We start from the raw sequence: 15,033 nt of genomic DNA, 5'->3' as shown, positions 1-15,033 counted from the left end.
TACAGGCCAGCAGCAGCTAGGCTTGAAATAAAGAGAGAAACTGTCCCCTGGGATGCTGGCCCAGCTGGAAACTGTAACAAACAGATGCTTCCTGGAAGAGCAGAGCTGGTTTGACCCTAGCTTTAAGACAACCGATTTTGGCCAGGGGTTAGGACAAGCTTTGATCTGAAAGCTCAGTTTACCAAGAAACTTCCCTGCATGGGGGGAGTCAGGTTGGACCAATATTCAAATTAGGGCTTGAACCTAAAAGGTAGTGAAGAGCTGTGCGTGAGAGGAGCTGAACCCAAGCAGAAGGAGCACAGGAGACATAGAGCACTGTTGTTTTTGCCAGAAACACGAAGCAGACTTTGGCTGTCCAGGCTGCTGTGTGATGGGCTTGTAGGCTTACATCACTGAATAACATATGCTGTTCCCCCTGCACTTTTTGATGTTTCATTAGTCTGTTACTCTTGTGACAACTGGAGTAAACGTGCCATGATTCAGCACTATTTTTATAATTTTGAAAGAGTTTATTTCTTTAACCATTTTTTTCTTCCTTTCATCCCTTGGAAGGGAAAATTTCCAGGACTCTGGCAGAGCTGGCTCAGGGCTTCTTGGAAATGAGGCAAAACTGCATCTCACTGTCTCCAGGGTGAGGGGTGAAGCAGCTTGTTCGGAGGCAGCAAGCCTAACCTTAGAGTGGAGTGTGGCTGGTGGGAATTCAGGATGTTAAGGATAAGACACTCCTTCTGCCTGGTTTTTCTCCTGCCCCTTTGAGCTCAGTCTTGGGGAATCTCTTTTCTGAGACATCCTTCCCTGGTGTGGTGACACAGGATAACGTTTTGGGGAGAAGGTGTCCTGGCTCTGCTGGGCGAGCACATGGGTAGGGATGCCCCTTGGGTGCAGTGGGTGTGCTGAACCTGCCCCCCTCTGCCTGTCTGTGCTGAGAGCAGGAGCTCACCTCCACCCCTGTACTCACAGCTAGCCTAGCCTTCAACGTGTTAGAGTTCTGGGGTGATTTCCTCCCTCTAATCCACACCTGCAACTCAGTGCACTGTGTTTCCACACCATGTCCTTAGCCTGCACCTCCCAGGTGTCATGCTACTGGCTCTTCTCCAGACTATCCCCTTCATTTTTTATCAACCTTTGTTTTTGGACACTCATCCTCTTTTCCAAAACAGGCTGTTTCCCCTAATAGCAAGTGCACAGGCTCGGTTGTTTTTACTTATACATGAAACCCTCCACTTGTGCTTTTTGTTCATGCAGAAAATGTCTGCCCTCCTCTGTTCAAAGTCCCCTCCAAAGAGAAGTGAAGGGTGCACTGACCTCACGGAGTAAATATTTTCCATGACTCTCCTCCATCTCCTTCCAGGCTCTGCACCTATAGCTGAAACCCAGCTCCATATTTGAAGCTGGCTGGACTGAACCTATGGGCCCTGCCACCTGCTCCTCCATCGCAGTGAGTATTTGCAGTAGGGCATCGGGCTGAATTTTGCCCTTTCCTTGTTTCTGTACATGCTGCAATGCAATGCCATTGCAAAGAATAGCCTGAAGGCTTCAGCCACCCCTCTGCACCCCTCTCCAGGGAGCCTGCTGGCAAGCAAGGTAGCCCGCAGGCCAGCGTGCAACTCCTGAGCGAATACTGCATCCTGCAGGCTTGTTGTGATGGTTTCTCCAACGCTGCCCCTGGCCCGTTCACAGGCTAAGATGTGTTGTGTGGTTTTGGGGTGCTGCCAAGCCAGCTGGGATGTCGAATGCAGCCGACTCAAGAGCAGGCGCCAACCAACCGTTGGCCAAAGGTGGGTTGGGGGAGGGTGGTGTCTGGAATTGGGAACGCACTGGTGAGCAGCTCGTCCCCGGGCAAAGGAGGGGACATTTATTATCTCAGCTGAATGAGGAGGGGCAGATGATTTAACTGGTATTTTCTACCTCGAGCTTCTCTGCTACCGCTGTTACTAGAAGGACTGTTTTTTTTTTTTTCCCCTTGCAGACTCTTGCCCCTGACAGCTAGAGCTGAGGCACCAACCTCTTCTCGAGCCTGAGGCGGCTGAGATGTTAATGTCTGATGCTGATCCCCAAGGGGTCTTGGCAGTTGGGTTTACAACACAGGTATTGCAGGGCCCAGAGCCCTTCGTGGACAAGGTCTATTTAACTTGCAGCCACAGAAAGTTGGTGGTTTTCCCCCACCCATGCTTTGCTAAGAGGGGGGGGTCCTGTGGTCCTGTTCTCCTCCATGGACTTTTCAAACCACGCGCCCCAAGCGCCTGCAGTGGCTATGTCCCACGCACAGTGTGGCCCCTGGAGGGGGATCAGCATCTTTCATGGCGTTGCTTATAGGATTGGGTCTGTACCACCCTCCTGTTGTGGAGCAGGGAGAAAACACGTTTCGTCCCCGGAGACAGTGGGGAGCATGTGTCACACCCTGAGAGGTGTGACAAGCTCCTTGTGCGGGCCCCGCAGGCAGCCCTCCCCTTCTGCTTTGGCCACAGAGGGAAAATTTGCTCTGGGCATTTTAGAGCCCTTTATATCTAGGGCCAGGTCTCACCTACAGCAAAATCGTCCCTGCACACGCAGCCAGGAGAACAGCTATGCCCGTCCTTCCAGGAGCTCCTCCCCAGTTTGGGTATCAGATACCAGTGTTTCCCAGTTCTTCTGCGTCAAAGTGCCATTCTTGTCTGCAGGTTTATTAGTGCTAGAGAGAAAATGCTTCCCCCCCAGAAAATATTAAACAACCTTTAACGTGGGTGTTTTTTGAGGGGGAGGGGGGGGATTCATTGCAATTTTTTAGAGATCTGTTCAAAAAAAGATTGCTTTCTGGCACCTAGTGAAGTGCTCTCCACTTGCTCCGCAGCTCTCCTGTCGGTAACTTCACGGGGATGTTTAAGCAGGCAGTAGCATGATTAGGTGGAGCAGGGCGCTGGGTGAGCCCGTGACTTCCAGGGTTCATTGTGCACCTGCTGCAGAGCACGTGATGGGCTCCCTCCTTCCCATGCTCTTGAAGAAACACATGCGGGTGCGTGGTGCCAGGCACCCCCCCCCCCCACAGCTGCAAGCTCTAGGGCTCTCATGCGGAAGCACCGAATGGGCAGACTGCTTGCTACAAGCCAGGAAGGAGGGTGGCCTCTTTGCTTGCTCGTGCACAGAAGATGCATGTGTTGCTGGTATGTTATTGCACTTAAGATGCACCTATTTTTTGTCTGCTCCTTGCAGGGGATGCGTGTCTTTGCTCTTAAGCAAGTGCTGCATTCCTCCTTGCAAACACCAGGATGAATCTTTGCTCTCGGGCAGCTGTGAAGACCCTTAATTGTGCATCGCACCCGAAGGCAGGGAGGCAACAGCTCAGTGTCCAGGGAAATAGAGCTCTGCTGGAAGCTGTCGACCTGTCAGAAACCGGTGGGGGAAGAGCTTGCATCGTGTGTCAGAGGTTCACACTCAGCTAGATATATAAATCTTGCCTCTCCTGGAGGCCTGGGTCTTCCCTGGGGCTGCTGTGCTGTCTCCTCACACTTCTAGGGTAGGGAAGCTGCGGCTAACCTCACTGCAAGCAAAAATCAGTTGTTTTTTTGTTGCTTTGGGGTATTTTTTCATGCTCAGCTTGAACAATAAAACATCTGTTCTTGAGCCCGGCAGCTGGACCAAAATGAAATGACGTTAGCATCAATTATCCTCCGGGATGGGGAATATGACAAGAGAATGGTGCAGATTTCCTTAACACTGAATAACAAATGAGCACAACAGCTTGGATAAGTATTTCATGTCCCCAGATAGTGTCCCAATAACAGGACTGCTCGAGTCCTCGAGTCGAGATGCCCACGTTAGGCACTGCTGCTCTGGGTGCCTGAGCTGCCAGGCGTTTGTGTTGCTCGCGTGCTTACGTGTCAGCCCTGGGGTCCGAGGGGGAGATACCTGTGCCGCAGTCAGGGAATAACCTCCAGTGCGCTCTGCAGAGGGCTAAGCTTGCAGCGGCAGCGATTTTCTGAACGCACCGATGCAAACTGCAGCGTGGCGTTAACACGAAAGCAAAGCGCTCTTCTCGGTGGCCTGCAGAGCTCGGCTCAGGCGCGCGGCCCCGTTCATACGTGCACCTTCCCGGGGTGCCCACGCAGAGCCCAGCTGGGACCTCAGCCGTGGCCAGCCTGGAGCCGAGCGGGTTTTGCAGCGGGGCAGGATGATGAAGAATCACGTTCCCTGTGCACAAAAAGGGCTATTAACGGGGGGAGCGATTTAACAGCACGGCTCTGCTTTGTTGGCAGTTGCGACCTCCAGGCGCTGGCAGCACGGTGGAGCAGCTGCAAAGTGCCAGGCAGGCGGCAGCAGGGCTTTAGCGCGTGATGCATTCGCCCGGCCCCGGTGCAGGGTACTCTGGACACTAGGCAACTTGTTCTCAAGGGCTTTCCACAAACCCATCTGCCCTGATAGCGGGCCTGGATGTCACCTGTAACAGGACACCGGGCTGTCCTGCCTGCCTGCCTGAAGGAGGGTACGTGCCATCAGCGCTATGGGATCCAACCCGACGGCGGACTCACAGGCTCTGTGTGTGTGCATGCACAAAGGAAAGGCAAGAAGGAAAGAAAGAAAGGAAAAGAAAGAGAAAGAGAAAGAAAGAACCAAAGAGAAAGAAAGAAAGGAAAAGAAAGAGAAAGAAAGAACCAAAGAGAAAGAAAGGAAAAGAAAAAGAAAGAGAAAGACAGAGAGAGGCAAGGAAGAAAGACCTCTCACTGCCCCTCCCAAGCGAGGCTCTTAGGTGAAGGTTATTTCTGCACACGCCAGGAGCACAGAGAAGAAATTTAGCTGTGGGAAAACTCACAAAAAAAAAATCTTAGCGGGGCATTTTTATGAGTGAGCTGTCTGACACCTATGTAGCCAGATGCCTGAATAAACTTAATACAGGCTTCAGGAAATCATTCAGGCTGCTGCAGTTTCGAAGCCTCTCAACTAGCTTTCCTGCTCCCTGGGGAGTCGTGAATTTTTAGGCCTGACAGCTTGCAGAGCCCTGGGGGCTAGATACAGCTGCTCATCGCAGAAGATCCCTTCCTGGGGTAGGGCTTGGGGACCTAACCTTGCTAGCTGTGAAAAAGCAGGGCTTACGAGTCTCGCTCGCTCCCGCAAGGCTTGCTGTGATTTTGGAAGGAAGGTAAATGTTTGGGGTGAGCAGCAGGGGAGAAAGAGCCTGTCTCCGAATAACAGCTTGCTTTGAAATGCCGACAACACCCGCCCCTCGCTTCCTGTGCAATTTCTGACTGTTGGAAGGGCTCAGCTGGCTGCGGGAGCGCGGCTGAGCTGAAGCAAGCTGCAGAAAAAATATGGGCGCTATAGGTATTGTATACGTGTTTCTCGGGGCTTCTTCCATGAATGTTGCCGCCACCTACCCCATATACCTGCAGCCCGTGGTGTGCTCCGGCACTGCGGAGCATCACCCAGCAAAGACACGCTGAGAAAAAGCTCTCGCTTACTTGCCCAACTCATTTTATTCCAATGCCTTGTTGCCTTTGGCCTCTGACTTCAGTTATATCGACATGCCAAAGTCACGCTAGCCATCGTGTCCCACGTGCATCACCTCTGTTCCCGCGGTCTGGGCTCTGCAACAATTCCCGCACTGTTCTCTCCTACCGGAAAATTGAGTCAAATGGGGAAAAATCTCAGAAAACCTCACTCAGAAGAAACTTGGTAGAATTAGGAGCAAAAGTAAAGCTAGGTTTAGATATTAAAAACAAAAAAGATCATTTTATCCAAAACCAACCCAAACTACCCCAGTATCTCTATCTCTCTCGCTCTCTCTCTCTCGTTATTTTAGGTACTTTATTTTAGCCTGGATTCGTAAGCCTTACAAAAGTAAGTGTGTCGTCATTCTGTTTGCTTGTCCCTTCCATTACTAACATGCGGAATGGGCTCTTTCAGCTAGGCCTGCCTGAGGGATAAATGCCTCACCAATACTCAGGTCCTTCTAGTTTCATGGAAATAGGTTGGATGACGCGTTGGATGACGGGACAATCTCCTCGAGAGAGCCGCTAGAAAGCCGGGCTTTTTGCTTCCCCGATTTCCTCAGCTACTTGCAGGCCTTTTATTTGCTTTTCGGTGTGTGGTATCTGCTTGCAAAAACGACTGATTAAGTTTGCTTATTTAAGCCTGGTAAAGACATAGGCCCTTGGCCACGTGCTTGGATGCAGAGTATCTCAGCCAAGCGGCTTCTCCGGCCGGGGAAGGGCCAGGATGGGCAGCGGCCACCTACGGATCAGCACCCACAGGAGGCTTCAAAGCGCCGCAGAGGGCTGAAGGAGCGGCGAGATGGAGACGAGCACTTCAGAGGCTCTTCCCACTCTGGGTTTTCTAAGGCAAAGGAGGTGAGGGCAGGGGAGGAAGAGGAATGAGCAAAGAAGGGACAGCGTGCTGTCTCCCTCTAAGCTGCTGGTGGCCTGGTCCGTGTTACAGCAGATAGGCCGGTGGGATGGGGATGGATCCGCAGGGACACACAGCTGTCCTCATTCCAGTGGCACGGGCGTATGGGGTAAGGCATAGCCTCAGACTGGAGCTAAAAGCATCGTAACAACATCTGCATGCTTGCAGCCAGGCTCTGTAGGACATTGGAGGTCCACGGGGTTCCTGCACTGCTCAGAGCCTGCCCTGTGCAGCCCCTGGCCTGGGGGGGGGGGGGGGGGGTCCAAGGCTGGTGGCTCCAGGGTGAGCACGGGGCACCAGGGCCGGGAGCTCTCCTCCCACTGGCCCCTGTGGGCAGCCCCCTCAGCCCGGCGTTTCAACACACACGTCCACCTCCCTGTTTGCACAGCTCAAAATGTTCTGGGCATTATCAGTGTTTGCACTTTTGCCACTGTTTGGGCTAGTTGCACTTTAAAGGCAATAAAGTTGAGTTTTGTTTGCTTACAAGGAGATGGTACTTTTCCCTCATCAGACGAACCAGCGCTGTCTAAAAAAACGTGGCACAAACCATCTCTGTAAACCCTAAGCCTCTTGGGTTCCTGGGCCTGGTTCCTTCAATAGCTGATGTCCCAAGAGCAAAAGGAGCCCTATGGGTGTAGAAACACCCAGCACATGCCATGCATCCTGCCGAGGCTCCCTGACCGCCTTAGCTTGGTTCTCACTGATACTTTGCATAATGTAATGGGCAGCTACGACCGAGGCAAATATTGCTTGGGTGTCCCACATCTGCAAAGGGCAGCGTTGCCCTGGCCTTCAGGGGGGCAAAGACAGGCTGTGGTGTCCCTTGGCAGATGCACAGGCTTGTATTAGTTCCTAGTCTGCTTTTTTTTTTTTTTTTGGTGTGGAAATAGAGGATAAGCAAGATGTGCCGTTGCAAAAGGAGAAACACTGCTACCTTCAGTGGCTGAATAGCTGCACGCTGTCCTTTCCTTCGGGGAAAAACAAAGTTCTTATAAATTCTGGCCCCAGCATCTTTTCCAAGGGGACTTGCATGACCCACGGTAAAGCTGCTTCACCTCGACCAAGTCCTGAGGCTTAAGGGAGAAGCACGGGAGACACGTGCTGCTGGCAATACGGGGCCATGAAGGTGCCAGCAGCGACGCCAGCGCAAGGAGGTGACCTCATGTGCACAAAGCCTCCCACTGCTGTCCCCTATGGTGACGCTGCCTTTGAGCAACACCTCTCCTGTGACAGCACCAGCATGCTTGTTCCTGTCCCGTGGGTTAAAAATTAACAGGTTGTGGTCAGCACAATGCCAGATGAGACCCAGAGGTGGATAAGGAAAGGATGTTATTTCTGGAGAAAGTGTAAGGCTCTAATTGCTAAGAAAGTGCCCTTCTCTCTCCTGCAGTCATGCCTGTCCATCCGCTGAGCGATCCTCTCGGAGCTGGCTGCTTCTCCAGCCCTGCAGCGGTGCTGCATAGAGTGCGGCCCTCCTCCATCATCTGCCTCATCTCCTTGCCTTCCTCCCCATGTGCTTTCTCACTCATCTTTGGACTGTCGGGGAAGAGCTGCTGGGGCGTGCAACAAACCTCTCGGGGTTACGCCAGCTCTGCCGCCGGCCCTGCTGCCCACCAGAGCGGCTGGTACTGCTCCAGCCTCCTCGCGAGGGAGCAAAGCCCATCACAAGGGGCACGTGCAAAACCTGTGCTCCGCAGCTCGGTGGCCTGAGGGCAGACTCCGTTTTCCTGGAAGAGCAACCGTCCTTGCAAACGATCCCTTGATTAGTGCAAGGTACGTTCTCCACCCCGCTGGGTATCCATCGCCGCGTGAAAGACTAGCTGCGATGGCAGTGCACCAGGAGCGCTGCGTAAGCAAGGTGTCTGCTCAGCCCCCAGGTCTGCAGGATCAGCCAGGGCCTGGAGCAGGCCAGAAAAGGCACAAAACATGCTGCTTTAAGGCTCTACAAACAGGTTTTAAGGTCCCAAAGTGAGAAGGGCTGTGGAAAAGGCAGACTCTGTCTGCTGGGGCCTTGCCTAGCAATAATGGCACCGCATGGTCCCCCGCTCCCAGGAAATGTCTTTCTTGTGCTGTGCTGGCTTGCATGGTATCTAACCCTGCCCTCTTCTGGACACAGGCTGTCTGGCAAGGGGCGGCATTTGGGAAATGTCCTGAATTTTAAAATACCTTAGAGACATGCAGAATTAGCTATTTGAGGGCTTCAGCTTATGCAAGCCTGTTAGGGCCAGAGAAGCTGGGGGAAGATGATGAAATCTAGGAGCAGATTTATAATGTGAGTCGTGCTCCTTGTAAAAACAAGAAGCAAATGTGTTAATGCAACCCCAAGCATGAGGAAGCCCTGAGACAGAGCAGAGCACGTGGAGGAGCCCTGCAGTTTTCTCGGGGGGCACTTGGTGGGCTAGCGAGGCTGGCTACGGGGGCAGGACGAGACCCGCTGAAACCTCTCTGGTGTGCCAGCGATGCAGAGATGTAAATGGCCCCTTGCCTTGCTGCTGCCGTGATGAATTTTGCTTTTCCAACAGGGGCTGAGGAGTCCAAACACCCCGTGGAGGTCTGTTTTATTTGCAGGACTTGCAGCCCAGAGGGCAGCCAGGGAGAAACCTCGAGAGGCCCCTCGTTGGCAGCTTTGTGCGCCCCATCGGTTGTCACTGTGTCCCCCAAGCCGGTGCTGTGGGTATCTGGCCAGCATCAGCCAGACGCCTCAAGCGCACAGGGCTTGCGGAGTAGTGCCAAAGACTCAGCAGTGAAATCCAACTTGAGAATAGCAGGTTCCCCTGTAAAAATATGGCAATGCTAGAAAGCAGAGTGGCTGAGCAGCCCGGGGCAAAGAGTTGACCTTTTTTTTCAGTGTAAGGCCGCAGCTCCCTTGAAGCAACTCCAACAGCAAGCGATACAGGGACCCCAGCCACCTCCTAGCAGATAGCCACGTTCCTCAGCTCTCGTGTCAGACTAAGGAGATGAATACAGGCGGCTGGCTTTAATGCAAGGTGCTGAGCATGTGCACTTGGGTGCAAGGCAATGAGCATATGCATTCAGGGCTGTGCTGTTGATGGTGCCCCAGATCACCTATGCATCTCACCAGTTTGTCCTGTTTGCGGTAGAGACTGGCATACCTAGGCAAAATGCAGAGGGCCTGTCTCCCCCACTGTCTTCCTCTTCTGCTTTGGCAGCGTTTTCCAGCCCTGCTGCCTGGGGATGAATGACTTCTGCCAGCACGGAGGTGCCGAGAGCTGCACGGGAGAGGGGCTAGGAAGGTACCTGCTGCTCCACCGTGCTTTGGCCCTACAGCTGGTTTTGCCTGGTGTTTCATTTATTTTTGATGGTTGCTGCTGTTACCTATAAATAAAATAGTGTGCCTGAGTCATCTTCAAATCCATGTTCTCTGTTTTTTGAGATGGCCGTGTGAGTTTGGGATCTCAAGTCAGGCCAGGGCTGGGACTCACGAATGGGAAACACAGCTGGGGCAGGGAAGCGTGCAGTGCTTGGTGCGTCCTGATACCTCCTTGGCAAAGAAGCCCTGGCGGCTCCCTGAATTTCCAGGTCTCGTCGCAGAGAGGGTTTGCCACACCAAGACCAAACAGCCACAGTTTGCAGCGGTGTAAACCTCCCGGGAAGGGCCTAACCCTGCTCTTTGATCTCTGCGTGCCCGTTCCCAGGGAAACACTTCAGTCCTGCTGCTGACCAGAGGCTCCTGCCGAGCCGGGCTGGCTGTGGGCACGGTGCTGCGGCCCCTGGCATCTCGGTGAGGCTGGTGGTTATTCTGCAAGCCAGGGTGGACGCGACTTGTTCTTGCAAGGCGGCACCTACAGCAGCCTCCAGTAAACACATCTGAAAGCAGCCCAGGATGTGCCCGACGCTGCCTGCCCTGCAGGCTTGGAGCACAGGGAGGTGTGAACGCACCTGCGCTGCTAATTGCTGCCTGTAATCTCAGGATTATATCATACTGCTCTTTATAGTTCTCTTAAAGCTCCTGAGTCCGTGCCTTCTGCCTGGCCAAACCAGAGCACAGTAGGGCTTGTGTCCATGTTAAAACCCTCTTAATGAAACGCTGCTATGTTTTCACATTGTATTTTTAATGCAATTGGAAATACATGACATAAAAATGCTACTTGACTCTTAGGTACATATTCCTGTGCTTCTCTTCCTTCTTTCCAGCCTCCAGCATGTCCCCGTTACCATTAGCAAAAACCTACTGCAGATAAATGTCCCAGCTGAGCAGACGTCGCAAAGTGCTGTGAGCAAGACAACCCTGCCGAGAGCGGGGAGCAGCTCCCGTCCCGCCGCGGGGGGAAGGCACTGGTTTGGTGGCCCAGGGCAGCCCATGCCCGAGGGGCGAGCCGTGAGCCCCGCGCGAGGGGTGCACACGCGCTGCAGCCATCTGCCGAAACCGGCAGTATCTGTCAAAATGAAGGTAATTTCTTGGGAATGGCCATATTTCATCCGTGGATCCAGAGCAGTTTATGAAATTATTCGAGCTATACGAATGGCAATTTTTGTTTCAGCAGACACAGTGCACTCTGGGCGCCCTGCAGGAGATAAACCTCTTAGACGGTAATCCCATTGCTGCTCCCTCCTCCGCTTCCCACCTCCCTGGCTTCAAGTACGTGAGTTTAAACCGGTATTAGCTCTCTGAAGCGAAGGTGGTCAGAGACCGAAAGAAAGAAAGAGAAGGCAGAGAGGAGGCGAAAGGCTTTCTAGCACCTCCTTTGGAAGGTGAGCCGATGGTCTTGCAAAGATTTCCTGAGCAATTTCCCCACAACCCCCAGATGCCTCCAGGCTGCCACAAAGGATTGCGTTTGTTCGTGCTCTTCTCTATAGCGCTCCCTCCTTCTCACGTCTATAATACCGTCAGCAAGAGAGCAGAGATCGAAGGGAGCCTGCAGAAGAGGAGATAGAGGGGCAATGGTCTTCAAAGACTGAAAGGAAATTGTGAAGAGGAGGGAAATAATTATCTTGCCTACTGTGGCCAGGCAGGGGAGCAAAAAAGCATTAGGACAAAGATCTGTCTGGGAGGACACTTGATCCATAACCAGATCTCCAGGGATTGTACCAAAGCAGGTAGACTATGGGATGTCCGGGTGTGCAAGTGATAGAGGAGCACGGAGGCTTTGGTTTACGCGCGTGTTATGCTATAGACTTGTTGGGACAAACACGTGGATTTGGTACCATTTTGGGGCAGCTGAATGTAACGGCCCAAGGTTCAAGCACTTCTCTGACACTCTGAGATCTTTTACATAGCAGCCAATGCATGTGAGCATCAGTTTTACAATCAGAAAGGCTGTTAGGGTAGATACTCCCTCTTCCCACACGTGACACAAATTATTCACATTGTTCTCAACGCCTCTAATAGCCAGATATCTAGTCTTACGCTTCGTTGTCAAAAGAGCAGATGCATCTCTGGCAGGCATTTAGAAAAACACAAAATGAGCACGTTTTTTTTCTGCTTCTCATATCCGTGCCGTTCCTTGGTGTTTGCAAGTGCGTGGTGTAATCACTCACAGCTTGTTTCTCCTGCTGGAGCTGCAGAAAGGCAACAGACAGGATGAGAAGCGATGAGCAGGCACAGGGGATGCTGCGCCTGCTGCTGAGCCCCCTGAGAAAAACGCAGACGAGAAGGGTGCAGTTATAACTGTCTGTCTCCTTGAGTTTTCTCTTTTAAGCACTTAATAATGTAGGCAACCAAAACAAAGTAGCTTGGGATCATTATTTTGCACCAGATCTTAATAAAATAAGTTGGCCTTCTTTTCTTGCAGCACAGCTTACAAACGGCCATGTGTAACCTTGTACCAAACATGCTCACGCAGTCTATAGTGAGGAATGGCCTTCTTTGACTATTTTCTAGTTGACGTTTGAGCAATCCTTCCTAAGGACAACAGCTTTGCACTTACCTGGTACAGGGGCCAAATGCCAAAGTTGCCGATAGGTAAAATCTTTACCCTGGAAGGCAATTATAGACATTTGCTATGCTCTGTACCCCATCAGTGAGGTCAGTCTGGTTCTCCAGCTGATTTACTTCATCAGTTAAAATATACGATCCTCCCTGACTTCCCATCACCTAGGTAAGGAGCTGGCTGGGAGGAAGGCAGTACTCGCACCTACACAGAGTGCTTCCCAAAAAGCCTGGGAAGCATTGGCTAGGCTTCCAGACACCACCCCTCTGCTCTGCCTCACTGTGAAGTAAAAGCCACTACACCTCTCTTTTCCCTTTCCTCTTGGTTTAACATTTTCTATGCACTTGCACCACTTTCCCTAGTTCACCCCTCTGCCTTTGCCTTCTGCCCCCCTCTTCACGGTTTTGGCTCACTACTTTTCAAAGAGAGCACTGTGACCTGGCTTGCTCGCTCTGAGCTCACGACATGCAAAAGTTTCCTTGCATCTTCCACTAAAGCGCATGGGGCCGCAGGACTTGCATATAAAACACACTGCCAATTAATGCACACTAATATTTGTCCCAGTGTCTTGCCTGCCCTGCAGGGCTCCAGAGCTGGCTGTGTCCAAGCTTGGGGGTGCAATGCTAAAACACGAAGAGGAGCAAGCTGCTGTGATTTCTCCCACCCAGGAAGAGGCGAGGGGGACGGGGCATGCTGCAGGCAGCGAGCCACCAGGCCCCTTTCTTGCTCTGAGCTCTCAGAGAAACATAGCAAGTGCCCCCGCTCTGCGCCGTCTGGCCGTGCAAGCCCACCTGAGCAAGACTGTGCAATCTGCCCCTGCAACCATGCATCTACCCTGGGCAGCAGCCACAGCTGCTCTTCAGACAAGCTTGGCACGCTGGCAAGAGCCGAAAGCCGAGCCCTTTGCAAACACAGCCAATTTCCTTGTCCCCTGGTAATTTATCTGCAGAGGGAAAGGCTTCACTCAGCCCTGACGTCCTGCTTTTTATTCTGCTCAGTCTTCCAGCCGGGTGAGCAGGGGCCCAAGAGTTCAATTAGTGCAGCCGAGGTCAGGCCACAAATCAGGGCTCAGTCAGATTTAGTGCGCTGGAGCCTCCTGTCTCAGGCTTTCTGCCTTGGGTTCCAGCAAGTGATTTATTTTTCGCCTGCTGTTTCCTTATTTTTAGTCCATGTACTGGACTTCGTCATTAGCTCACAAGAGCTTATCTGGAGCTCCCTGGCCTCTTTAGCATATGGGAGCACCCAGTTGTGCCCTTGCCAAGGCAGGATGGCCCTCAGCCTTCGCATGGGGCTGTGCAGCAGGATGGGAGGACGCACAGGCGCTCCAAGATTGTGCAATGGAGACGTCCATATCTGCCTCTGCTTTTCCAACCATCATTCACAAGCAGCCAGGCACTAAAGAAAGGGCTGGGGTTGAGTCTGCCAGGTCTCCTGTGAGGTGGGCCTTGGCACACCAGTCCCCACATCCCGGGGTTGCAGCGAGGCGGGAGATGAGCTCTACAAGGTCATGTGTCCAAGGTCTTTGCATCCACCATTGCACAGCCTCGTCCTTCAGGCAGCTTGTTTTGCCCATCTTTATGTCCAAGTGGGATGCCTTTGCAAAGGCACAACTTTGGCATAGAGGTGGCCCAGCACACACCCTATTTCTGGCCATGCACTAAAATGAGGCAGCCAGCACCAGCAGTTCATAACTCAGCTGTCTTCCATGCACATCTCCTGCCAAGGAGGTGTTCAGCCTTGCAGCTGGGTTTGGGTCTGCACCTGGCACTACTTGCTGAGGCTGAACCCGTGCCAGCATCGGCGGGGGGTTATTCCCCTGGGTTATCCTGCCCAGTTAGGTCAGGCGGAGCCGAGGGTTTGCCTCGGTCTCTCCGCAGGCAGGATGGCAGTGCAACAGAGCAGGGACGGTGACCTCGAGGGGCCAGAGCCTGCGGCAGGGCCAGGAGTGAGAGGCAGCCCCAGCACCAGCAGGGCCCCGGGGTGTCCAGCGGGGGCACTGGCACAGGGAGCTGCTGCTCGCAATGGGGCCGTGGGGTGCAGGGGGCTTTTGCACTCTCTCGTGCAAACCTGGCGTGTGCAGCAAAGCTTGCCCAGCTGAGGGCAAGGGCAGTGCTGTTAAGAGATGTTGTGCCTTTTAAATCCCATACAGCATGTCAGGGCCTGGGCAGGCCAAGTCTTCCAGTTCTGCTGGGTTTTGATGATTGCTGCAGCTCAGTGCCTCTGGGTTGCTCTTGTATCAACAACGGCTCCACAAAGAAAAACATCCTCTGCCTCACTCCTGAAGGAGGAACCCATTGAAGAAGCTGGAGGGTTGGATTTGTTTTGCCTTTTTGTGCTACAAGCACAGGCATGTGCGTGTGCATGTTGCCGGGGCGGGGTGGGGGGGGGTTCTCTGCGATCTTTGCAGAGCTGCTTCCCAGCCTGCCCTGGTGCCTGGGGTTATTCCTCCCCAGGGGCACGACTCTGCACTTCCCTTTACTGAACTTCATGAGGTTCCTCTCTGCCCATTTCTCCAGCCTGTCGAGGTCCCTCTGACTGGCAGCACGGCCTGCTAGTTTTGTGTCCTCTGCAAACTTGCTCAGGGAGCATTCGGTCCCATCATCCAGGTTATTAATGAAGCGGCTGCAGAGTACTGGCCCCAGTATTGACCCCTGGGGACATCGCTGGTGATCATCCTCCAGCTGGACTTCCTGCTGCTGATCACAACCCTCTGAGCCTGGCAGTTCAGCCAGGTTTCGATCCACCTCACGCTCCACTTACCTAGCCC

General features: G+C 53.0%; 1 long non-coding RNA gene across 1 annotated transcript in view; it reads left to right on the top strand.

The window, feature by feature from the left end:
• The window catches only part of LOC104142666 (uncharacterized), a 30,990-nt gene extending 21,251 nt beyond the window's left edge, over positions 1-9,739 (top strand). The window contains exons 2-6 of the long non-coding RNA XR_011142549.1: positions 1,352-1,438; positions 1,565-1,778; positions 1,970-2,088; positions 3,190-6,320; positions 7,766-9,739. This is a non-coding gene — a long non-coding RNA (uncharacterized lncRNA). The remainder of the gene's footprint in view (positions 1-1,351; positions 1,439-1,564; positions 1,779-1,969; positions 2,089-3,189; positions 6,321-7,765) is intronic.
• Positions 9,740-15,033: the final 5,294 nt, after the last annotated feature.

The sequence above is a fragment of the Struthio camelus genome, chromosome 8 (assembly GCF_040807025.1).
Source record: "Struthio camelus isolate bStrCam1 chromosome 8, bStrCam1.hap1, whole genome shotgun sequence".
NCBI classification, from domain to species: domain Eukaryota; kingdom Metazoa; phylum Chordata; class Aves; order Struthioniformes; family Struthionidae; genus Struthio; species Struthio camelus.
This window is presented reverse-complemented; position numbering and strand designations above follow the sequence as displayed.